The 25,915-nt window shown below is 42.2% G+C and overlaps 1 protein-coding gene across 2 annotated transcripts in view; it reads left to right on the forward strand.

The window, feature by feature from the left end:
* gas7b (growth arrest-specific 7b) overlaps window positions 1-25,915 on the forward strand; it is a 413,304-nt gene that overhangs the window by 81,836 nt on the left and 305,553 nt on the right. The window contains exon 1 of one of the 2 annotated variants that reach the window (XM_048610960.1): window positions 14,257-14,396. The exons of the other annotated variant lie outside the window; for it this stretch is intronic. The gene's annotated coding sequence lies outside the window, so the exon portion shown is untranslated. Of the gene's footprint in view, window positions 1-14,256; window positions 14,397-25,915 lie in introns of those variants that run through there. 2 annotated transcript variants of the gene reach the window in all.

Below are 25,915 nucleotides of genomic sequence, written 5' to 3' on the forward strand. Positions count from 1 at the left end.
CTCATATTCCGCTTGGGAACCCTGCAGCCCAATGGTATCAATGTGGATTTCACAAGTTTCAAAATCTCCCCTCCCCCTACCGCATCCCAAAACCAGTCCAGCTCGTCCCTGCCTCCCTAACCTGTTCTTCCTCCCACCTATCCCCTCCTCCCACCTCAAGCCGCACCTCCATCTCCTACCGACCAACCTCATCCCGCCCCCTTGACCTGTCCGTCCTCCCTGGACTGACCTATCCCCTTCCTAACTCCCTACCTACACTCACCTTTACTGGCTCCATCCCCGCCTCTTCGACCTGTTTGTTTCCTCTCCACCTATCCTCTCCTCTATCCATCTTCTATCCACCTCCCACTCTCTCCCTATTTATTTCAAAACCCCCTTCCCCTCCCCCTTTTTCTGATGAAGGGTCTAGGCCCGAAACGTCAGCCCCTCTGCTCCTATGATGCTGCTTGGCCTGCTGTGTTCATCCAGCCCTGCACCTTATTGTCACTAATTGGTGTTAGTTTTATTTAAGATATGATTATTCTACATGAGACGCGGTACCTGATAGACCTAACTACTATGCACAGTTCTGATTCAGGAATGTGTGGATCAGATTGTGCCAAGTGCTTAGGCTACACTCCCCAGTGAGGCTGTGGTGGATTCAAGGCCTGCCTCCTTGTCCTATACATGACAGAGTTTGTGGTGTGTGGGTTGGAACTGCCTTCAGGCAGCAAACTGAAGAGGAAGAGGAAGAAGAAGAAGAAAACAAAGGTCTGGTAAAAGAATTGTACAACACACTGTTGCCATAGTGTTACATAACACACTGACTTTACACAGTGCTGCCTGGCCTACCTACATGACTGTATGGATTAAGTATCCAGTTCCTTTTCAAGGAATAATGTAAATCCAAAATCCTGCGCTGATCCAAACTGTTAAAGGAGAGCTGTGATTGGAGGGCGATTCACTTCAGGAACTGAATCAATAATACTGCATAAACTCCCAGCAGCTTTGGAGTCAAGATGCAATTGGAGTACAGGAACAGCTCTCATTTATAACATTCCAAAGCTTTATCCTTGAGCTAAACAGCTACCAATCTGAATGCTGAAGATGCCAGTATTTAGAGGAGGGCAGATAGCTCGAAGGGTTGTAGGCCTTGAAGTGGGATCAGGCCAGGGAGGAATTTGAAAACCAGAGTGTGAAGTTTAAAATGGAGGTGTTTATCCAGGAACTAATGGACCAGTGAGCACAGGGCTGGCGGATGAATAGGGCTTGGTGTGAGTTCAAACAAGGGCATTTGGGTTTTGGTTGACTTCAGGGCTATGGAGAGTAGAAGTTGAACTGAAGGGGGCTGAACATGAGATCTAGGGAACAAGAGACAGGCTTGCAGTGGCCAATCCACATGAGGTCTCTGCAAACTAACTCCCAGGCCTTCTTTAAATTTTAGGCCCTGTACCCATCTGATTGAACAGCTATGTCAGCAGCACGCAGGGTGGACAAGTGTAGCAGGTAGTGACCTGGAGACCTCAGTAGGTGATGTCCAGGAGGAATGAGCAGTCCAAGGGCTCAGGGAGCAGTGTGTGGGTAAAGAGAATATCAAGGGAGAAGCTGGAACCTATACGTACCGTGTTGGCCCAGACTGTTTATCAGTCCCCAAAGAAACCTACAAAAATTGAAATATTGACTGGCACAGACTGTGGTAAAGATCAGGTGGCTGTGATTTTAACCCTGTTACCTATCAGTGGTTTAAATTTGGGGCAATCATTTTCTGGGTCTAAAAATGTCTACAGTTCTGAATACCACTTGTAGTGCAAAACACTTCCAAAAGCAGGCAGGACTTTATGCAAACATGCTCTTTTGGTGAGATCTCTTGGATTTTGAATGCACCCACTCCTATGTCATTTTCATATTATCCATAGGAAACTTTTCAGAGCATGAAAAGATGATGAAATTCCTGTTTGCTGCCTTTGTTCTTCCTGCTGTGGTTTTTCTGACACTGGTTGTTGCAGTGTGCAAAGTATGTTTGCTATAGCTGTTTTGATAGACTGCTATGTGATGTCTGTTAATTGGGTCAACTAGTTGGTCGGTGGGAAGCGAGATAAATGGGGAAGAGGATTGACAGGTTATGTCAGGTCAAGGGATGATCTGAATGTTGTTTGGAGTCCATAGGCTATGAGCGGGTTTCGTAGGCAGGTACTGAGAAAGGAGACTTGGCTGTAGTTCTCCCCAGGCCTGGCCTCATCCCATGTCCAACTCTCCACCTTATCCCCGCCTCCTTGATCTGACGCAACCTATCCATCTTCTCTCCCACCTATCTCCCCCACTCTTCCCACTGACCAATCCCCACCACCCCTACCTGCATCCACCTATCACCATCCCACCTACCTCCCACCAGCCCCACCCCTCCTCCCTCTATTTATTTCCCAGCTCTGTTCCCCCTCCCTGGTTTGAATGAAAGGTCCCGACCTGAAACATTGACCCTCCTGCACCTCTGATGCTGCTTGACCCTCTGCGTTTCCCCTGCTCCACACTGTATTGATGCTGAGTTACTAACATTGGCTTCTTCATAAATCTGATGTTCTACCAGTACAGTTGCCCAGTTCAGGCTGTATTTTATCCTGCTCACCTACTGGCTCAGATACATGCTGAGGGTGAGCTATCCTTGAACTTTCCAGTTCTTCTCCAATCAGCATGTGGCAGACATGTTCCTAAGCTATTGAGACATGGCGGCTCAGATCAAATCTTCTCTCAATAGGCATCCACTCAACTGGATATACACAAAGTCCAGCAGAGGCTACTTTATAGTAACAAGGGATAGGGGTGACCCTAGCTCATTTCTTCAGGCTTAAAGCACATTTGTCGGTGATGATGGAAATCTAACTCACAAATGAGAATGATTGTCCACCCAGGAAATTCCCTGTCATTGGTCACAGGTTCTGTGTCTCCTTGTGTGGCTCGTGAACCTAATCCTAGAGCCACATCTCCCACCACACAATGGGTAGGTGTTTCCGGGAGGTGGAGTTGGTCTTTGGCTTTGAGATCGCTGCCATTCCTTTCTCCAATTCTTTGTCCATACTTCCTCTTGCCGACAGGTGTTCTTGAAGACATATTTGCCTTCTTACAGGAGCATCCTCAAAGCTGGTTTTGTTTGAACAAGGGTCTACCATTTGTTGACGTCTACATTGCATTTCTTGAGGAAAGCCTTGAGGGAGTCTTTGAAATGCTTCTTTTGTCCTCCTCTTGTTCGACTGCCTTTCTTGAGCTGGCGAAGAAGTATTGCTTTGGCAGATGGAACTCGGGCATCCTGAGTGTGTGGTTGACCCAGCAGAGTTGGTTTCAGATGATCATGTCCTTGATGCTGGTGCTATTCCTGTCCTCCTAACTGATGCAGAGACTGCATCACCAACAGCATTGATGGCACTTCTCAAGGGCCTTTACGTCTATATGTAGTGCAAGTTTTGAGGCCATATAGAAGAGGCAGAAGGATGATTGCCTTATATATAAATGACCATGATATCTGTCCCATGACTTCAGGCATGTATCATTGTCTTGAAACCATAATTCATTGTTTAAAGCTATTTTCTTTGTACAGAATAACAGAATTGAAATGTTTTCAGTGATGCACATCTTTTCTTGTGAAAAGTAGAGTTGGCAGATCCAGTCAGCCTAGGGCTTGTTCTCATTATAATGTAATTTTATTACAATTTAAAAGTGGCCCCATATCAAGAACTACCCACAGTTTCAGACTTTTGGCTTTCAAAATTAGAATGTGGAGACATTTTCCTTGGATTGTGGACCATTAACAATGTGGAATGCATGCTTGTATCAATATAGTGCCGACATATAATGTACACAACAATGTAAGTTTTTTTTTAAAGTAGTATTCTGGCTTGATTTTGAGCTTTCAGCAATACAGCTTTCCCTTTAATGTGTCCACTGTATTCATTAAAAATCTATGGGAAGCCTGATGAAAAAGTTGAGGAATGTAGCTATGTGACTTGTGTAGGCACATATGAATCTGATACTTATTATAAATATCCAAAAGAACTTTTGGACAGGCTCATTATAGTTTAATAGCTGTTCAAATGCAGAGGGAGCTAATTTCCCCAGATACTTCAGGCACTGTCTGGTGGTCAAGATGACATCTTGAGCTGCAAAGCTTGGTTTGCTCATCTGTTGCACTAGATGTCAGTTTGGTAAAAGAGTTTAAGCAATGCTGAAACAATTGCCATGGGGATGATTAAAGCTCTGGTGGCCCACTAAGTGGGTTCCTAAGGCCGTGGATGTGGTTGGTACTGCAGTATATTTCATTCGGTAACTTTCCCAAATAGGCATTCTTCATGTGGAGGTCTAGATGGTGGAAAAAAAAACAGGTATCACCAATATCATTCCTGTTGTATTAGGATAGAATGTGAGTTTTTTATTTTATTACTTTTTAAGAGGCAAAACCAGAAAGGGGATCTTAAGCAATTTGGCACAAGACAACATATTAGCAAGAAAGTTGCAGCTTGTTGTGAGAACATCTTGGAGGATCATTTAGCAGCTGATTGCTATTTAAAATTCCAGTTAGTGCTCATTAAAGAGGCTGCATGGCATTTCCACATCAGCCAACACCCACTCGTAAAAGCAACCAGCTGTTTGGGAGTAAACATTGCATCAAGATTGATCTCGAGCTCTATTGATAGGGATATTCAACATTCCATTTTCATTTCTTGTTGGAGCTGTGAGAAGGATCTCTGAAACATATCAGCTGACTCTCTAGGAAGCTTTGTCAACACTTCACCGAGGCTCAAGAAACATTCATTTTGGAAATCCTGTCAAATCTTCACTTCGAAACTCAACCTCGTTTTGATTTCTCGGAGAAGAGAAGGCAGGTACTTGGTCATGGGCAAAGAAATGGTTAACTGTGTTTTTCTCTCCACAGATGCTGCCAGACCTGTTGAGTTTCTCCAGTACTTCTTGTTTTTTTCTCAGATCTCCAGCAGCTATGGTGTTTTTCTTTTATTTGCTTGGTTATGGACATCTTGCTCGGGTCCCTCGTGGTCTGGGCAGGGAAATGGGGTGAATGATATGAAGCCAGGCAGAGCAGCATCAGTTGCTGTAGGAGAAGGACAGGCACAGACTACCCCTGCTTCTCTGAGATAGTAAGAACTGCCGATGCTGGAGTCTGAGATAACAAGGTGTGGAGCTGGAGGAACACAGCAGGCCAGGCAGCATCAGAGGAGCAGGAAAGCTGACGTTTTGGGTCTGGACCCTTCTTCAGAAAACCATGACCTCCAGGACCACATCTGAGATTTGATGCACACATGAACCTTAGTCCCTGAATCATCCAAGCCCTACCCCTAACCCTAACCCGTCCTGCGATGTGCCAGCCTTTACACTCCACATTTTCAGTAGACCTATTGAATGGAGCCCACTGTTCCACAAAAGTTATGTCTAATCAGTACCTGAGTGCTAATGCTGGAGGTTTGAATTTGAGCACCTCAAGATTTCAAATTATGGTTGTTGGAAATTAGGACCAAATTTTGTGTGCTATATTAAAGTCTTTAAACAGTTTAGCCTCATTAAAACTGCACCCTTGGTAAAAGTAGCTGCATTGTTTTTCCTAATAATTAACAAAAAAAAATTCTGGTTCCAGACTATTATCACACTTGCATTAACTTGAAGACCATTCGGTTTCATTGGTATATTGTTTGGATGAAAGGACTTTGGAGTTTGTTGAATTTAATGTCTGTCTGGGGATTTTTTAATCAAATTTGATCTTTGCTGATTATTCATAACTAGAAATGTACTTGGCCAGAATAATCACTTTTCACTTTCTAATCCCGAAGCAGCTGTTTGTATATTTTGGCTGATCTCTGCCCATTCGGATATTCAGATCTTCATGCACTCTTTGCACAGAGGAATCCTTGGTTTGTGCTTATTTTGGAATGGGATTTCACATCTTTTGCAAGCAATGCCACTGCAGTTATGTTTTATCTTGTGGTTATGGTCATTTGTTGGCATTTATTAACGTTTTGTGGTTTTCTCCATTTCTTAAGATATTTTTCATTTGACACTAGATTTTGATCATTAATAGTGGATTGGCATTGGCATGTTATGGTTCAGTTAGGGAGTCTGCAATGCTGTTGCAGAATGTACTTTTCCATGTTGGGAGCCTGGAGCCATGGACAGAAATGGCAGATGCTCTGATTTGTTTGGCATCACACTCCTACTGTCTGGCAGAGATGTGAATTGAAATGATTTGCAAATCAATACTCAACCTGTTTGGCCACATTATAGAATCATAGAATCCATACAGTGCATAAAGAAACCATACAGCCCATCAAGTCTGTGTTGACCCTCCAAAGAATCCTCCACATGAGGTTTTAACCACAACTAATCCATCAAGCCTGTACATCCCTGGATATTACAGGGTAATTTAGCATGGCCAATCCACCTAACCTGCACATCTTTGGACTGTGGGAGCAATCCAAAGCACCCAGAGGAGACCCATGCACACACTAGGAGAATGTGCAAACTCCATACAAACAGTCACCTGAGGCTGGAATTGAACCTTGGTCCCTGGCAATGTGAGGCAGCAGAGCTAACTGAGCTGCCTCAATAGGTTACGGCACACCTACCTTGACTATTAAATCCTGAAGTGGGGATTGAACCCAAAGCTTCTGCCTCAGAGGCAGGGATGCTACCCACGACACCAAAAGACCTCCCAAATAACTGGACTAGGGCTGCTCGAGTGGCTGCATGTTAAACTGTACCGATCAGGATAGTACCAGGTTGATCCGCAACTGAACCAGAGATAGTAGGAACTGAAGTTGAGTTAACTGGCCTCACTATTTGTTTTATTTGTTCATGGGATATGGGTGTTGTTGGCCACACTGGTGTTAATTGTCCATTCCTAAAGGAAAAGCACGTTGTTGTACGTGATGAGTCATATGTAGACCAGACCAGATAAGGATGGCAATTTGCTTCCCTAAAAGGCATATTAGATCTTACATGGTCACTATTAGACTAACTTTTTATTCCAAAACCTTTTTCAAAGTTGAATTAAAATTTCACCATCTGCTGTGGAGGGTTTCAAACCAATGCACCCAGAACATGAGCCTGGGGTCTCCCGAGTTCCATGTTAAGTGACATTACCATGACATCACTACCATCGCCAGAAGTCAAAGTTGAAGAAGCTCATTAAGTTGATGCAGTTTTTTAGGGTATTACAGTTCACCTCAACATTCCTGAATTATGGAGGAGGAGACCTCCTAAAGTTGCTGCTAGTGATTATTATGTAGTGACATGAAACTGACCTCAACTGTGAAAAAAGAAAAGAATGACTTTTACAACTTTGTAATGGCCCAAAGCACTTTACAGTCAATGAATTACTTTTGAATTGCAGTCATTGTTATAATATATAAAACATCTGAGCTATTTTGAGCTCACAGCAAGTCCCACAAACATAACCTGTTAATGAGAGATAATTTGGTTAACTAGGAACATTGGTTGAGGGATAAATATTGGCAAAAACATTCCCTGCCCTTATTTGAAGTAGTGGCATATGATCATTTAAATTTATATAAGTAGACAAATAGAAACCAGATCTCATGACTTCTCTTCTGCAGCATTTATGCAGCATTGCACTGAAATATCTTCATGAATTATAAGATCAGTTCTCTGGAGTGGGACTTGAACTCTCAACCTACTGCTTCAGGGGCGAGGTAGCTACCTGGGTATCAGCAACATCAGGAAAGGAAGTGTAGAAAGGGGGAAGTGTTGGAATGATTGAAGAATGCTAGCAGGGTGTGAAATGATAAACTAATCCATGTATATGAAGTAGGGCAGCTGGCCCATTTTTTTCTTCCAAGTTCAGGCATGTACATAATCTGGCTTGTTAGTTGGGATAATTTTTTCACTTTTCTGACAGTTTCAAAAGCTTAGTTGTAATAAAGAAAGTAAAATAATATGCACCAACATTTCAATGAAAAACAAAACTGAGCCAGATGTAAAATGAATTGACTATCCTGTCACATCACCTTCCTGCTGCACAAATAAAATTAAAATGACCTGAGCTATCTTCATTAGCTATCTTCTTGGTAAGCAAGACAGAGTGGAGTGAGGCAAGTTTATCAGGATAGGTTAATGTGAATCTGAGGTTACCATCAAAGCAGCCATGATCTGAAGAGATGGTGGAGCAAGCTTAATTGGCCAAAGGCCAATTCTTGTTCTTTGTCTGTATTTTTGTAGGTAATATGTTCCACAGGGTGTATGTTAAATGGCTTGCCTCCCTGATGTCAATGGAAGGCAATATGTTCAGCAGTGCTTGATCATGAGAGAAGGAAAGTCCAGTCTCAAATGTGAAAGACTATATCGGTATATATTGGAGTCATGGAGTGACTGTGAGGGGCAACATCACCAGATTCTGAATACTACAGACCAACCATGTGAAGATCTCAGAGTGTAAAAGATCAGAATTGTTCATGTGAGAATAAGTCAGAAGATGCTGGAATTTGGGCCCATCAGGATGACCAAATTTTCTTTACCAATGTAGCTGAACCAGCTTTGTTATTATGTTCTGTTTTCTCTAGTTAAGGAGAAAACCTATATTTAAACAAATGTCCTGTTTCATCTGATTCTCATGAGCCCTTTGAAAGTTTTGATTGCTGCAGAAATCAGTTCATCCTCTATTTTTAAAGTCTATAAAGCTGATTTAAAACAAGCTTATTCGAGGCCCTTATTGTTGGATTTTATTTTATAAATTGTTTACAGCAACTACCAAATTCTGAGCACATTCTTATTGATCCTGATCTTTCAAAATAATTTCACCATCAAAGCCATGAAAAGGATCTTTGGGCAAATGTTAGAGCCTTGTTTTAGCTTTTGAAATGGGGACAGGCATTTTTTTTATGATCTAGTAGTCAAAATGTAGGGTTTTGCCAGACTGGCAAACAGCTTGAGGATTTGGGTCTAGAGGATTGCGCAACTCTTACAAGGTTTGTAGGATTTCTCTGAGACATAGAGCTAGATTTTCTGAGGAGTGGCAATCTCACTTCAATCACCACTTTGCTCCTTTTTTCAAGGAGGGAGCTCCGCATTTCTGAGAGGAGATTCCAATCAAGGCTCATTCAGAAATATGGAGCCATACTTCCATTTGAAGTTTTCCCAGAGAGCAGCACTATCAGGGGAAGGTAAACCATGCCCCCTTTTCACAGCAGTCAGCTGCTATATTCTGACATTAAAAGATCCTGACAGCCACTTTGAGAGCTGCTGTTAAATGGATAGGTCTATAAAGTAAGTGTTGGCGAATTTAAAGGGTAGGATGCCAAATGGATGAGGGATGTTTGGGGCTTGGGCACCAGATTGGTAGGATGACTGGTCAGTAGGTGCCAGCTTGGAAGGATGCTCTCTGGGTAGGTGGTAGGGTGCCAGTGAATGATGATGCCAGATGGATAAAGGGTATGGTGTCAGATGAGTAGGATGCCAAGTTAGAAAGCAGTATGGTGCCAAGTCTCGCTAACCGATACTGTCATGGACAGATGCGCATGCAGCTGGCAGATTGGTAAGGATGAGGTCAAGTATATTTTGCCCTCTTGTCGGTTCCCTCACCATCTGCCACATACTCAGTCTAGCAGCTATGTTCTTTAGGACCCAACCAGCTCAATCAGTAATACTACTGACGAGCCACTCTTGGTAGTGGACATTGAAATCCTCCACCCAGAGTACATTTTGTGTCCTTTCCATCCTCAGTGTTTCCTCTAGATGTTGTTCAACGTGGAGGAGTACAGATTCATCAGTTGAAGGAAGATGGTTTCCTTGTTCATGTTTAACCTGAGGCCATGAGACTTCATGGGGTCCAGACATTGTCTGTAAGGTATGATTCTCAGAGTATGACTGTGTCAGACTGTTGCTTGGCTAGTCTGTGAGACAGCTCTCCCAATTTTGGCACTAGCCCCAGATGTTAGTGCAGGTTTGACAGGGCTGTTTCTGCCGTTGTCTTTTTCATTGCCTTGGTTGATGCCAGATGATCTGTCCAGTTTCACTTCTTTGAAACTTTGTAGAGATTGGTACAACTGAATGGCTTGTTAGGCTAATTCAGAGGGCAGTTGAGAGTCAACCATATTGCTGTGGGTCTGGAGTCACATGTAGGCCGGACCAGGTGAGGATGGCAGATTTCCTTCTCTGAAGAACATTAGTGAACCAGATGGGTTTTTCCTAACAATTGATAATGATTTTATGATCATCAGCAGATCCTTAATTCCAGATTTATTTTTTATTGATTTATCGAATTTCACCATCTGCTGTAGTGGGATCCGAACTTGGGTCCCCAGAACATTAATTGCGTCTCTGCATTATAGTCCAGCAATAATATCACTAGGCCATCACCTTCCCTGCACAGTCCTTGTAGAGACAAATTCCCACCTTCACGTTGAAAATAACTTCCATCATGTTGTGTGGCACTATCACTGTGCTAAATGGGACAGACTTTGAACAGATCTAGCAACTCAAGACTGGGCAGCCATGGGGCACTGTGGGCCAATCACAGCAGCAGAATTGTACTGCAGCACAATCTGTAACCTCATGGCCCAACATATCGCTCATCTCGACCATTACCATTGAGCCAGGGGATCAACCCTGTTGTCAACCTGGTGAAGCCATCAAACACCATAAGCAGCAAGTGATATACAGAGCTATGTAATCCCACAACGAATGGATCAGATCTAAGTTCTGCAGTCCTGCCACATCCAGTCGTGAACTGCGGTGGGCGATTAAACAACTCACTGGAGGAGGAGGCTCCACAAATATCCCCATTCAGAATGATGGAAGAGCCCAGCACATCAGTGCAAAAGATAAGGCTGAAGCTTTCGCAGCAAACTTCAGCCAGAAGTGCCAAGTGGATGATCCATCTCGGCCTCCTCCAGTGGTCCCCAGCATTACAGATACCAGTCTTCAACCAATTTGATCCACTCTACATGATATCAAGAAACGGTTGGAAGCACTGGATACTGCAAAGACTATGGGCCCTGACAACATTCTGGCAATAGTACTGAAGACTTGTGCTCCAGAACTTGCCACTCCCCTAGCCAAGCTGTTCAAGTACAGCTACAACACTGGCATCTACCTGACAACGTGGAAAATTGCCCAAGTATGTCCTGTACATAAAAAGCAGGACAAACCAAACCCGGCCAATTACCGCCCCATCAGTCTACTGTTGATCATCAGTAAAGTGATGGAAGGTGTTAGTAACAGCGCTATCAAGCAGCACCTGCTCAGCAATAACCTGCTCAGTGACGCCCAGTTTGGGTTCCACCAGGGCCACTCAGCTCCTGACCTCATTACAGTCTCGGTTCAAACGCGGACAAAAGAGCTGAATTCTAGAGGTGAGGTGAAAGTGACAGCCCTTGATTTCAAGGCTTCATTCGACTGAGTGTGGCATCAAGGAGCCTTGGCAAAATTGGAAGCAATGGGTATCAGGGGACAAATGCTCCGGTGGTTAGAGTCATACCTGACACATAGGAAGATGGTCATGGTTGTTGGAAGTCAGTCATCTCTGTTCCAGAACATTTCTATAGGAGTTCCTCAGCACAATGTCAATACCCGACCATCCTCAGCTGCTTTACCTTTCCTCCATCATAAGGTCAGAAGTGGGGATGATTGCTGATGATTGCGCAATGTTCAGCACCATTTGTGACTCCTCAGATACTGAAGCAGTCCATGTCTAAATGCAACGAAATCTGGACAATATCCAGGCTTGGGCTGACAAGTGACAAGTGACATTCATGCCACACAAATGCCGGGCTATGACCATCACCAATTAAAGACAATCTAACACCACCCCTTGCTATTCAATGGTGTACAATCACTGAATCCCTCACTATCAACATCCCGGGTGTTATCATTGATCAGAAGCTCAACTGGACTCACCACATAAACACAGTGGCTACAAAAGCAGGTCAGAAGCTGGGAATACTGCAGTGAGTAACTCACCTCCTAACTCCTGAAAGCCTGTCCACAAGGCACAAGTCAGGAATGTAGTGGAATATTCCCCACTCCCCTGGATGAGTGCAGCGCATTCAACACTCAAGAAGCTTGACATCATCCAGGACAAAGCAGCCCACTTGATCGGCACTGCATCCACAAGCATCCACTCCCTCCACCACCGACGCTCGGTAGCAGCAGTGTGTACTATGTACAAGATGCACTGCAGAAGTTCACCAAAGATCCTCAGACAGCACCTTCCAAACCCACGACCACTTCCATCTGGAAGGACAAGGGCAGCAGATACATGGGAATACCACCACCTTCAAGTTCCTCTCCAAGCCACTCACCATCCTGACTTGGAAATATGTCACTGTTCCTTCACCGTCACTGGGTCTAAATGCTGGAATTCCCTCCCTAATTTCATTGTGGGTAAACCCACAGCAGGTGGACTATAGCAGTTCAAGAAGTCAGCTCACCACCACCTTCTCAAGGGCAACTAGGGACAGGCAATAAATGCTGGCCCAGCCAGTGACACTCGCATTCCACAAAATGAATATTTTATTTTTAAATGAGTACAGTGCCAGGGTGCAAAGTAGCAAGGGGGCCAAGTAAGTGATGCTGTGTTTAGGGTAGGTTTCGATGTGTTGGAGAAATCAAGTATAGCAGAGGCAGGTCCATGAGGGAATGGGGTTTGGATGTGGAGCAGTGGAAGTGCGTCCAGTGTGTCCAGTGGCTGGAGAAGAGGGGTCAGGATTGGAGCAGGAAAAGGGGGAATGTGTCCAACGGTAGGGGTAATGTTGGAAGGGTGGGTGTGAATCAACTGTGGAGCAGGGGAAGGGGACACATGCAGAGTAGGTGAAGGGAGCCCTGAGTCCTGAAGGTTCAGGGTCTTAGTGGGTGTAAGTGGCTTCGGGGAAGTGTAGTTGGGGTGTATGTGGTACATAGGGAGGCAGTTAAATAGTTACTCTGGAGTTAAACTATGTGTTTAATAGTTTAACCTTTCCTGAGTAACTATTTACTTAATTTCATTGGAACCCTCTGATTTATTTGAATTAATGGGAGACTTTCAGAGGGTTCCAGGGGACAGAGGAATTGCCCAGTGGAATCCTGAATTTCCTGGCCACCTCCTTCATAGTATGCTGTAATGGGGTTCAACAAAGTACCCATGCACACTTCCTGTCTACACTGCAATATTCACTGTCTGGCTTTTAGAAAATCTGGGCTGATATAAGGAAAAGGAGATAGAATTTGCACCTTCAACAACTTCATGATTTATCATCTATCTCAACTCTATTCTTCTCATAGTATACTCATTTCCCTTCATTTCAGGAGTATGCCCCACAAAATGACCTCTACCCTGGATATATTCAACAACTCTCTTGGTGGAGAATTGCAAATATTCAAAATTGCTCTTAAAGACCAGTTCTTAATGGCCAATCCATTATTTGGAGAATGTGACCGTATGTTTTAGAGTCCCCATCTGGAAAATAAAACCATATTTTTGCAGCATCTAACCTGTCAAATCCCTTAAGAATTGTTCTATGTTTCATTGAGATCATCTCTCATTCTTTGAAACTCCAGGTAATATAGATCTAGTTCACTCAATCTGTCATAGAAAAAAAAAATTCTTCATCCCAGTGAGTATTCTAGTTGCACTCTGTCTTAAGCTTGTTTTTCCTTAGGTAAGGAGACAAAAACTGTGCATAATACGCTAGGTGTTTCTTTGCCAATGACCTGTAGAATTGTAGAAAGGCTTCTTTATTCTTATTCACTAACTCACTTTGTAACAAAAACCTAACGTACCATTTGCTCTATGAACTACAACTGTACATGCTGTTCATTTTCTGTGATTCATGTACAAAGGCACTCAAACTGTGCTGACTGCACACACTTCCCAGACTCGCACTATTCAAAAAATATTATTTATTTTTATTTTTCCCAGCAGAGTGGACATAAAAACAGCTTGGCCTCAAATTGGAAATCCAGTCTTTCTGTGCCTACATTCACAAATTGGCTCGATGTAGCACTGTGTCCTCTGAGCAAGTAGGTCATGGGTCAAGTTAACGTTTCAAATACAAATGGGGTGGAGAGCAAAGCCCCGAAGTCACCCTCGAAAGTTCACTCTAGGAGGAAACCAATGAAAAAAAAAAGCCCTGACCCTGCTGCCACCACCCCCCTCTTATTTGGAATGGTCAGTATCTGTGAGGAGCTATTCATCCAATCAAGACTTGTTTTCTCCCATGCATGCTGCTGATTGGCTCACCAGAAGCCTATCAGTAGCAAACATGGGGGAGAAGCAGCCAGTGAGTGGAAACGAAAGGGGAGAGAGGGGAAGTGAACAGCAAGGTTGCTGAAATGGGGAATGTGAGATTGGTGCGAGCAAGGGGCTAGGTGAAATTGGACCTCCAAGGCCTGAGTTAGCAGATCCAGAGGACGGGCATCAAGCAAAGTTGGTGAGTCTGGGAAAAGACGCTGGGGAATTTGGTGAAGTGCCAAGGGGATGTTGTGGAGAGGAAAGAGGTGGAGAGGGTGGGAAAGAGGAGGTGAGGCAATAGTATTGTGGAGGAGGAGCAAACAGCAAATTGGGTAGAGAAAGGAGGGTAGTATGACTCTACAGGAAAGAAAGCAGTTTTGAGCCTTTCTAATCAGGAATGTTGTAATGCATAAGCATTATTTTTGTAATGAACACTAGCAAATCAGTTTAATACTGAACTGTTTTATCAAAGCTTGACATTTAGGTGTTAGTACACCTCAAAATATCTCACAGACCATGATTTGCTTGAAGTGCATTAACAGTGTTAAAGACAAATATGCAACTGTTTAGCTGTGACTGTCTTAGTCTGTGGAAAGCAAGTAAGCCTGATGGTTTTGTGTATTAATGTTGCATGTGTGTCCCATACACCTTTTTTAAGAAAATATTTTGCTACTAACTTATGCCTGTTGTCATTTGCCACTTTAAATAATGTGGTGGCTTGAAAATGATGCTTTCTTTGTGTGATGTGTCTTGTGTTTCCTTGAGCAATGATGACTTTTGAGGATAATGTTGAATTCTTCTGAGTCTACTTTGACATGAGTCCACATACCCCAAACATCAACAAAAACATAGAAGGTAATGTTACTACCTGACTATGTTGCTTAAAGGGGTTATTAGGAATGACATAAGTAGCTCTAAAACAAGCAAAAATGTAACTGTCAAGAAAATCTAAGGAGGAGTCCTTTGAACCCCTTTGAATCTTCTTCAAGATTCTTGAGCACAAAAATTAGGTTGACCCTCCAGTGCAGACGAAGGAAGTACAACACTCTGAGAGGCTCCAAAGTGCGATTAATTTGAGGTCCTTTCTAGCCTTTTTAGGAGGATGTAAAATACTCCCTGGAAGAACAGCCATGTATTTAAGTCAATAGTGATCTCTCAACCAATATCAATAAAACAGCGCACCATCTAAGACATTGCATGGCCGCATAAAACCTATTTGACAATGTAAAATTGGTCTTCCATGTTTCTTACATTGCAATGGTGGATACATTTCAAAAATTGACTGTGAAATGCTTTGGGACGTCTTGAGGTTGTGAGAGGCAGAATACCATTGTAACTTCTTTCTTTCTCCATTGTATGGCATAGAATGCCAAAGGGCATTAAATGTTAAAATTTATAGATTGGCCAAGATTCTGCAGCATGTGCTTAATTTACCTTGCTGCTTTGCCAGAAAGCGCAGCTAAAAAGTTGGTAGTAAGGTAAACAAAGGAATATTACTGCCTGGGTGCTTTGAAGACGTTTGCCACTTCTCAAAGCAAATTAAATACACTTCTCTCCTTTGGAAAGGTTAACAGATGAAATAAAGCTGTGTCTGGCAGCACACTTCCTAATGTTTGTACATTGTTGGATCCTAAAATAATGATGGTGACTATTTAGACCATGGTGCTTGTTTAATTTGCTTTCATAATTCAAGTCTACAAAATATATCTGAACAACAAGTGATCTTAGACTGTCTGGGTCAAAATAAGGTTATACTTTATACAGCCATTCTTTTTGCAGCCAGCGTGATTAATTTATTTAGAGCAGTACATTTTGAGAGAAAAGTAATTGGAAGGAGAAAGAAAAACACTTCTAAGATGAGGCTCAGTATAGGAAAAGATTACAATGGTACACATGGTATTAAATAGTAGCAATGACCTTGTTGTGTAGCTACATCTGCATTCGGGGAACAGAACATTTAATTTGTTGTGTCTTTCGTCTTAAAAATTTGGCTACACAAACAAAATATTAGGGCTGGCTTGCATACAACATAAGATGGGGACTCTTTCAACTGACACAGTTATCTGTGCAAAAACACAGTAATTGGATCTGTGCATGTTATTCATGTACCTTTTTTAGCTGTATTTGATAACAGTATTTTCTTTTTGCAATTTGGTTTCCTTTATTTTCAACCTTTTTGTCCCCCCTTCTCCCAATCTCATGGTAACCAGCTTCTTTGCCTGTATCAGTGCCAACCTAATTGTGCTAGCAAGAAGGATCTAACCACTGTTTTGTGACTTCCTCAATACCATGCCTGAAATTAGAGAGCTAGCTAGTAAGAGCTGTAGAATCAAATTGGATATGCTGTGGTGCTATTGGAGTCTTGCTGTGATGAAGACTTTTAGCAAATTGGTGTTCCTACCTTTCTATATCCTGTTGTTTTATCTTTTGTGGGATGCCAGGTAGCACTTTGAGGATAATTTTGTCTTTGGGGTCTGTGTAGAATGGGTCTGTTAGTCAATGGAAAAAGTGATCAGGCTTGATAATGGACAGCTGAACCAATATCCTTGGTTTTATTAAGTATTAAGGTGATTTGCAGTATTCCCTAATCAGTTTCATTCCATCTGTTTTCTCAGTGCCTCTGTTTATTTTGAAACACTCTTGACCTGATATTTTTGGAACATTAAAAAGCAACAATACAGCTTAAAATACCAATCTTTGGTGTACATTCATAGCTTCCTCTTCAGTTCAGCCACTGATGTTGGGTCTTTCAAGATCATTTGCCAAACCACAACAAAGTACCATGAGGTTTTTTTTTCAACTGTAGATAGGGTAATGAGGTGGGTTGCAATTCTACATCTGCAAGAACCCATGCTGTTGCTGTAAATTCACACACTAGCCTTTCAGCCAACAGAGCCAACCTTGACCCCCACCCCACAACAGTCCAGCTTTTAGTGTTTAATCGGCCCTGAAGAAGGGTCACTGGACCCAAAATGGTAATTTTTCTCCACAGATGCTACCAGACTTGCTGAGTTTCTCTAGCAATTTCTGATGTTTCTGACGTCCAGCTTCCCTGGGTTTCTTTTTGATGTTTAATCATGTTTTGTAATACAGATTCTGACAGTGTTTTAAGAAGTTAAAACAGGTTGCTGTTCTCATTTGACTTAATTTTTTTTTAACATATCTGTTCAGACCGTCCTAATGGGTATATTGGAATGTTACCTTTTTGATTTTAAAATTTCTTCTGTCTAATTGAAAACCCCAATATTTGAAAACACTCTGGAGTTCCAGACCCATTTATTTTTGTATTTTATCACTTTCTGGAAACTGTGAGGTAAGGGAGCTATGTTCAGTTTTGCCTAGTCAGGGTTAGGGTAGTGCCTGAAATCTTGTCTCTACTTCCTAGCACTGAAATGAATAGCTCTTTTGGTTCCATTTCTGCGCAGACTTCATTAAAGAAACATCATTTAGGGTATGTTGTCTCGCAAGCCTTTTATCTTTGGCTGTGCTAAGAAGTTGCCTTGCCTACCTCTAATCAATTGGATGGTAAGTGGACAATCTGTCAAATTGGTAACATATGGCAGAATTTTCTGCACTTGGAGCTGGTGAGCTTGTGAGAAGGGCACCGAATGAGGTGGGGTGGTTACCCACTCAAACCCTGCCATCCTTTCATCTCCATTGGAATTAGGATCTGAGTGGGAAGGCCTATAGCCAAACCTCTTGGCCTGCCACCAATTTACTTAAAAAGAAGTGATTCCTGACATCTCTACTATTTTTCAGTACTTTCATTGTCCGTGGAGCATGTTGAGTTTTCACAACTGCCTGAGCCATAATGAATCACCTGGACATTTTAGAAACCTTTGAACTAACCACATTTCATAAATTCTTACCTAATCTAAAATATAATTGAATCTGTTTTGATGACGTGGGACCGTTATATCAGTTAGCATGCCAGAAGTTAAGAGACTATAGAAGGATTCAATGTACTGTTAAGTTAATGAAATGCAAAAAGAAATAATTTCTGGGTGTTGAAAATATTTTTAAGTAATGAATCTTTTTGGCAAATAATGGTTTATTACCAATAAGTGGTACTATTAATACATTAAACAGCCAACAAATTCAAGGGATTAAGAGGTGTCCTGTAGGTTACAAGTCTCCATGCACATCACTGTCATTTGCTTCAACAAACAGTACCTTACACTTGGTTTTCAAATGTTGGAATTGCTCATTAATTGCCCAGTCAGCTCACTACAGAAAGTTAGAACTTGTGGCGAAGAAGGTGCAAGCAAATTACTGCTGATGCTGGAATCTGTACTGAAAACAAATGCTGGAGATCACAGTGGGTCAGACAGCATCTGTTGAGACAGAGCAAGCTAATGTTTCGAGTCTAGATGACACTTCGTCGGAGCTCATGAAAAATGTACATATCCTTTCAACTTGTGTTAATTGTTGGTGGAATGTCAATGGATTTCTTCAGACTAGAAAGGAAAATTTAAATTGTACAACCTGATTTCTGCATGCTGTAACTTCTTAAGGGATACAATTGTCAAATTGTATTTTTTTTTATTCCTGTCTCCTCTTTCCTTTTCTTAATCAAATCTTACACACAACTTTAAACTTCTGTTGAAGAGCCTGATTTGGCTCTTTATTATTTCCTTTCCTGCCATTCTTTTTTAAAATTTTAATCTTTCCATCTCCATTGATTTAAAGAGATGGACTGATAAACTTCATTGTTGACGAAGGTCCCTGATACTCTGTTTCTCATGTTGCTCTGCCAGCAGCACATAGCTTCAGTAAGTTATGAGGCAAAACATTATGCCTTGTTCTGCGCTCTGAAAAAGGTACAATGAATTATGAGGAGAAGACAAGGCTGTTTTCCATGGAGAAGAGAAAGCACACAGGAGACTTTGATGGAAGTTTTGAAAATCGAGTGTCTAGGCAAAGTAGCTAGCGAGGAACTGTTCATAAAAGGACTGAGAATGAATGGGTGTAGAAATAAGGTATTTCTCAAGTTGATTCAATAAATAAAAAAAAAAAATTAAGGGTTGTGGAGAAAAAAACAGGAGAATGGCACAAGTCATAAATCTCAGTGAGCTGGTGCACTTGCATTGGGCTGAATGACTTCGTTCTGCGCTGTACCAATTCTGATTTCATTTTTCACCAAGACTCTCCTCTCAAAGCCATTGACTGTTTCTGAAATATAGTTGCCTGGTAGTTGGCATCTTGCAAAATTGCTGTTCTCCATGCATAAGCTAAGCAGGCAGTTTAACCACCAGGATATCCAAACTGTGTCACATTTAGTACCAATTTCACGTTTCTAATATAAGAGTTGCTGGATTGAAACTAGGAGTATGGATCTTAGTTGACTTACCTTTCCCCTCTTCCTCATTAACCTGAAATTGCTGAGGGCAACTGCCAGTACAGACCAGGTGCCTGACCACCTGCAGATGGCTCACTGAACCCAGTATGAGTGGACACGTTCATTTACTGTGACCTCTGGCACTAATATTTTTGTAAGTATGAGGGAAGTCACCTCACTTAAATAGCGATAGGGGGCAATCATACCATTAGGGATAGTCTGCCATTTGCACCTTACAGTGTCCTTTTAAGAGGTTCAAAGCTGGCATTATTTTCCCAAGCATTAGGGTCAGTAGAGCTCCAGGCCATGGCTCAGGTGCCACACAATGTCTGTCTATTGGCCTGCCAATGCCCACAAAGCTGTGGTTATGAAAAGTCAAGGCCTGTTCTGTTCCAATTGTAAAATGACGACATTGGAAAGATTAATCTTTTGATGCTGGTAGCCTTGCCCACTTAGGGCTGCTGTGAGAGATTTGGGCAGTAGACACGGGACACTGGTTAAAGTAGCATTGGGGTATAAAGGGGCAATTGATGCATTCACTTCTCCCAGTTGATGACAATATTAAAACTGATTGTAGATGTTAAGGGTGAAAATTGTCATTTGGCTCCTTTTAAAGGTAATCTTTAATTTAGATCCCAATACAGCATCCAGCAGGACTTTGAACGTCTCCAAAGACTTTGGTTTTACTATTCTATCTGGTAGCGAACCCCAAATATTGCTTAGACAGAGTATTTCAGACAGAGTACAGGAATCTCCTTTCACCCTTTCCGGTCACACCTTAAATGTTACGGCCAGTTGTGAGCACCATATGTTTGGAAAGATGTCTCCGCATTAGAAAGGATTCTTAATTTTAACCATTCCCTTTCAAATCACTGGTTCTACCTTGGATTCTGGTACCCTTCAATTGTGACTGCCAAAAGCGTAAGAAAACTAGAAGTACATGGGCAGTTCTCCTATCTGCTAATGCATGTTCATGATATTACCACACAGCTGTCACTGCTGAGGCTGGACTGTCTAATCTTTATTATATATCATAATGTCAAGAACAGCTTAAGTAACAAGCTTTTTTTTAAGCAAAAAGAACAAGATTTTGTTTATTTTGAAGGAAGTTTGGGGATTTCTATAAAGTCAGCTTGACTAATATAAATGTTCTTCTTGATTGCAAAGTTAGCCTGATTCTCTGACTACAGATGTCAGAATGGTGCAGTGCCCTTTATCAAACTGAGGACTTGTGTTTCTTATTTAAGAGATGTGTGGTTGTGAAGGGGAAAGTGCATTAACCTATGTGGAAGAAGGTCTTCTAAACTGACAGCCTCCGAATTGACTCGTACAATACCGTTACCAGGGGACCTAAACGTGACTGCTGTCAACTAATAGGACATGAAATCAGAGTGGTATTATTAGATTAATTTGGCTGAGGATGGCATATCTTGGCCTCAACCACCAGGGATGGACTTGACGTTAGTGGATTTTTAACTTCATGTTGCTTTCTCCTATTTTGCCAAATCTGATCACTGCAAGTACACTCACCTTTACTTACAGCACAGAAAGAGACCATTCAGCCCATTGTATCTACTCCAGCTTTGCAAACATGCAGGTCATGAGGGAGTCTTTCCTAGAATAGGTAGTGTAGGTGCCTTCCAGCCAGCAAGCAAGACCTGTGACCATTTATCAAGATTCTGTCCATCAGTGTCGCTGGCACAGAGACCTGTCATTGGTAATAAATGAAAACTCTCATAATACATTCACTGTAAAAGTATCCCTGATCCGTCATTTTTTTTTTTTGACATTGAATACTTAAAAGTAAGGTAATTCCTATCCGGAGACATAACCAGTGCCCAGAGATCAATTGCATACTTAAGAATTTGGATAATTCATGTTATATGTGTGAACGTGTTAAAATATTTCCGTGGTATGTTTCTCTCCAATGAATCCTGAATGCCTACTGCTATATTTACAGTCTAAGTCTCCTTTTACAAACTCTGGCATTCATATAAATTGACATTAAAAAAAGCTATATTTCTGGAGCCAGGTTGTTATGTTTTGATCAGATTCTAATTTTACAGATTCACTTCTCAGGACTGTGGGCAGAATCTTCGGAGTCCAGGAGAGCTTTGAAGGGCTGTTGGGGAAACTCAATTGGGCAGCAGGCAAAGACTGTGTTTCCCAATGGCAGGTTAAAGTTTTGATGTTGTGTTCTCGGAACCTTTTCAAGCAGGTGGTCACGTTTCCTGTTGATTACCTCCCAAGGTGGTCTATAAGGAAAATGTAAATAGTCAGAGCCTTAATAGATTGAAAGAGACCACAGGACTGTAATGCAAAGTTTGTGTCCAGTATAACGTTGTACAACCATTCATGCACCCAAAGTGACTTTGTTCTTTTATTCTTTCTTTTCCCTGTGTTCAGCATTGTTGCCACCATTGCAGCCACAGCTGAGCTTGAGGAAACTTGCTGATTGCTTTGTTGTTTAGTCTTGCATGTCTTTGACAGGTAAACTCCCTGTGGTCAGGGACACGGTCTGTTGCATGTCTCCTGTACGTGTACAGGAGACGCGTTCCATGGCCTGACTTTGCAGTAATCTTTGGGTACTTGGTAGAGGGAAAGTGGTGCAGGAGGGACAGCTCTGGAATGTCCTGAGATGACAATCATTGAGTGCTTGTCTGTCACTCGATCTCCCTGTTGGAGCTCATGAGGAGGTGGGGCACCTGGAGGAATGTCAATATCCCTCAGATCCCTCTTGCCTAGCCAATGAATGAATGCATTCATGGCTAGAGTGAAGACCCCCACATATATTCTGTATGTACAGTGTTCTGCTAGATTTTGACTGCAATTGATGCTCTTAACTATTCCATGTGCTTGAAATCTGAGCCATGCGATGCGGCAGACTATGGGCAGATTCCTCTGCCCTCCCTTCTAGGCTGCTCACAATCTCTGGTAGCTCAAAGGTTAATCATCTACTCTAGGGTCAACGGGGACCTGTTCCTTAGTCCTCAAAGGGACAAAGATGTCAACCATTTGTTACCTCTTCTATTTACAGATCCATATAGGTCTGTACTCCATCAGAATGTGACTGAGCCTAGTCTGAATGGATTACTCATTGAGGTGAATGTATCTGTGCTAGTGGAAGGTAGGGAGGAAGATGTTAACCGTGCATCTGCTGAAGCTCACGAATGTTCCCACTCGGAGATATAGTTCAAGGTGCAGGTAGAGGTGGGCTTAGGGACTGGAGCTCTGCTTTTTTCTTTTGGTCCTGACTTGGAACTGGAATCTGTAATCTGCATAGAAAAACATAATGACTTATTAATGTTGTAAGCTGTAACCTTATTTCAAGATGTTGTTTTAAGATGTTGCAGTTGGAAGTTTTCTCACTGAATATCTGCAGCCATCTAATCTCCCACTCAGCACAGGCACAATCTCCTTGCTCTCTGGTTAGCTTGGGGGCTCACTCTTCAAAGGTAATGTTAGGCATTCTGTGAATGTTTGCATTGATTGTGCATGTTCTTTTTCTTGCAAAGGGAAGGAAGCACTACGGGACGATAGCATAGGTACATGAGTACTTTTCTTGCATTGATTGCAATGTGGGGGCAGTTGGGTTTTTGATTGAAAGGTGGTTCAGTAATGTGCATCAACTATATTATATGATAAAACAAAGATGTGGATGATGTAAATCTGAAACAAAAAACCTGAAACTGCTGGAGAAACTCAGCAGGTCTGGCAGCATCTGTGGAGTGAGCAACAGTTAATATTTTGAGTCCAGTGACCCTTCTTCAGACTACTATATGATCTGTCTCCCTGAGAAGCCTGTGAAGTGTTCAGCCTGAAGCAATGCCTTGTGCTCCAATGCAAGCCTTTGGAGAGAAGCTATCAGATGGTTAGCTTCTCCAGGTCAGTGAGCTACTAAATGTTGCAGCTCCTTTCACGTGAATCTCGGCAGATGTTTGAGGTAGTGACGTTGTGATGCAAGTACTGCTACATTGGTAGCTGCAATGAATTGACAGCCATCAATTTGCAGAGGAGGTTGCTGATGGAAATCCTGGCAGCCAAACTTAAGTGACTGTCAATGTCCTTAAGTCATGGACGATGCAAAATGGTTGTGAAATTAAGCCAGCGTTTGGATTGCCAGGTGTGCATGTTTTAGCCTCCTTCTCTTTTTAAGGAAAGTTAGACTGGCCCTGGAGTGCAACAAAGGCTGATGTCAGACTGGTCCCTGGTAAGGGGGAAATGGCCCTTTTGAAGAAATATTGAGTGGGCTAGATTCCCTGGAGTTTAGGGGAATAAGAAGTAATTTCACCAAAACATATTCACAGAAGGTCTGATGAGGCAGATGCTGAGAAACTGAGAAACTGATTCTCAGATTAAAGTAGAACACCGTCACAATTAATTCCAAAATAAGAACTTGCTCATTTACAAAAATGAAGAAAATTTAAGAGGCAAACAGCCTGCTCTAGCTTCTAATTGATTTGTAATGGATGAAGTGTAAAAAAGCCTAAAATTAGGAAGTACTTCTGCTCAGGAATGACTCTGGTTTTCACGTACAATTATGTTCTTTGCAGCTCACTACATATTCAAACTCAAATTCAAGCATTAAATTTTTATTGTCAAGCAGGCAGGATATTTTGCTTCCACTAGGACGTTCTGGGCTCTGACATTCGGCTGTTATATTTTAAAAGGCACCCGGACAGTATTTCACTCCAGAAGCACCACTCAATGTCTGCTCAGCATAGCTACCTGCCTGGGAAATGGCAGAGATCCAGTGCCACTGCTTGCCAATGCCTCCCCTCAAGGTAGTTCTGAAAGTCATCCAGGAAAGAAGGAAAACACTTTTTTTTTTTTTTTTTTTTTTTCCCTGAAGAATGGCAGCAAGAAAATATCCCAACTAATGAAAGTAGCCTGGACAGAAGTGCCCGCAGGAGTCAATATCTGTGGGCAGCTCCAGAGAAGCTGGTTCTAATGCTACACAAGAATGATCTGCTAGGGTGTGTGCTACTGCCTACTCAATTCCTCATGCCCCTATGACTGTGCGGTAACATTGTGAGGTTGCCACTGCAGATGACAGTCACTCTCAAGTTTGGATTTCCATTAGCACCTTCCTCCGCAAATCGATGGCTGTCAGGGTTCAATTTTATTTTTACCCCCAGATTATTTCATTTGTGGAATTGGTAAGATTTAATACTGGTTGCGATATCCTCATTAGAAATGTAAGCTGGTAGGAAAGAAAGGGATCAGGACTGCCTTTGATATTCCTCGAGCAAATAACCTGCAGAAACACGCAGTCCAGTCTTCTAATTACAAAACTAGATTTGAGTAAAGTTCTGGAGAACACTGACTATGGAACTGTGCCCAATTAGGCATCAGCAATTTTGTTGGGAGATAAATAGGGCAAAAGAAGCATTAATGTTAAGATACAGTTGGATGGATTGCCAGACGTAACACTAGAATGATTTTAAATCAAAGTTTGAAAAGTTCACCTGCAGGCAGTTTATTAGCTTATTTGTAATTTTCAACTTTCACCCTCTGGTTATACTTTAACATTGCAAAGCGGGAAGTCTGGTATTTCCTGCTTGAGATGTTCTCACTGTGGAAACAATTTTTAAACCTGACTCTCCATTTGTAATAGTTTAAATCTGAAAATATGGCTTATCAGCACAAAATATGAAATACAATTGACCTATACTTTTTTTTTTGTCAAAGTGTTGGGAGTTTAATGCCTCCATATGCATCAGCAGGTGGATTTTTTTTTCAAAATGTCATCAAGATTAGCTTAAATATCCTATAATATTAAGGAGCCATTTAGCTGGTCTCTCATTGGGAGGGAAGCAAAACAGGGAGTTAGTCATGAGAGTAACTTGCTTTTGGGGTCAGTTAGCTCAGTTAGGGGACTTACGATGCAGATACGACACCAATAGCGTGGGTCACATTCCTACACTGGCTGACATTACCATAAAGAAATCTCCTTCTCAACCTCCCAAACCTGAGGCATGATGACCCTCCAGTTGAACCACCACCAGTCGTCTCTATATCATGAGAAAGCCGCATTATGATCTGCTAAGTGTAGGGTGACTTTACTTTTTTTACCTTTATTTGCTCACGCTGGTTAGAACGCATAACTCGTAGAATCCCTAGTGTGGAAGCAGGCCATTCAGCCCATCGAGTCCACCCCAACCCTCTGAAGAGCTTTCCACCCTACCTTAACCCTGTAACCCCTGCATTTCCCTGACCGGCACCTCTTTGGGCTGCGGGAGGAAACGTATGCGGACGCTGAGAACATGTAAACTTCACACAGTCTTCCAAGGCCGAATTCGAACCCGAGTCCCTGGATCTGTGAGGCAGCAGTGCTAACTGCTAACTGCTAACTGCTAACTGCTAACTGCTAACTGCTA

Source organism: Rhincodon typus, chromosome 23, assembly GCF_021869965.1.
Source record: "Rhincodon typus isolate 14 chromosome 23, sRhiTyp1.1, whole genome shotgun sequence".
Taxonomy (NCBI): Eukaryota; Metazoa; Chordata; class Chondrichthyes; order Orectolobiformes; family Rhincodontidae; genus Rhincodon; species Rhincodon typus.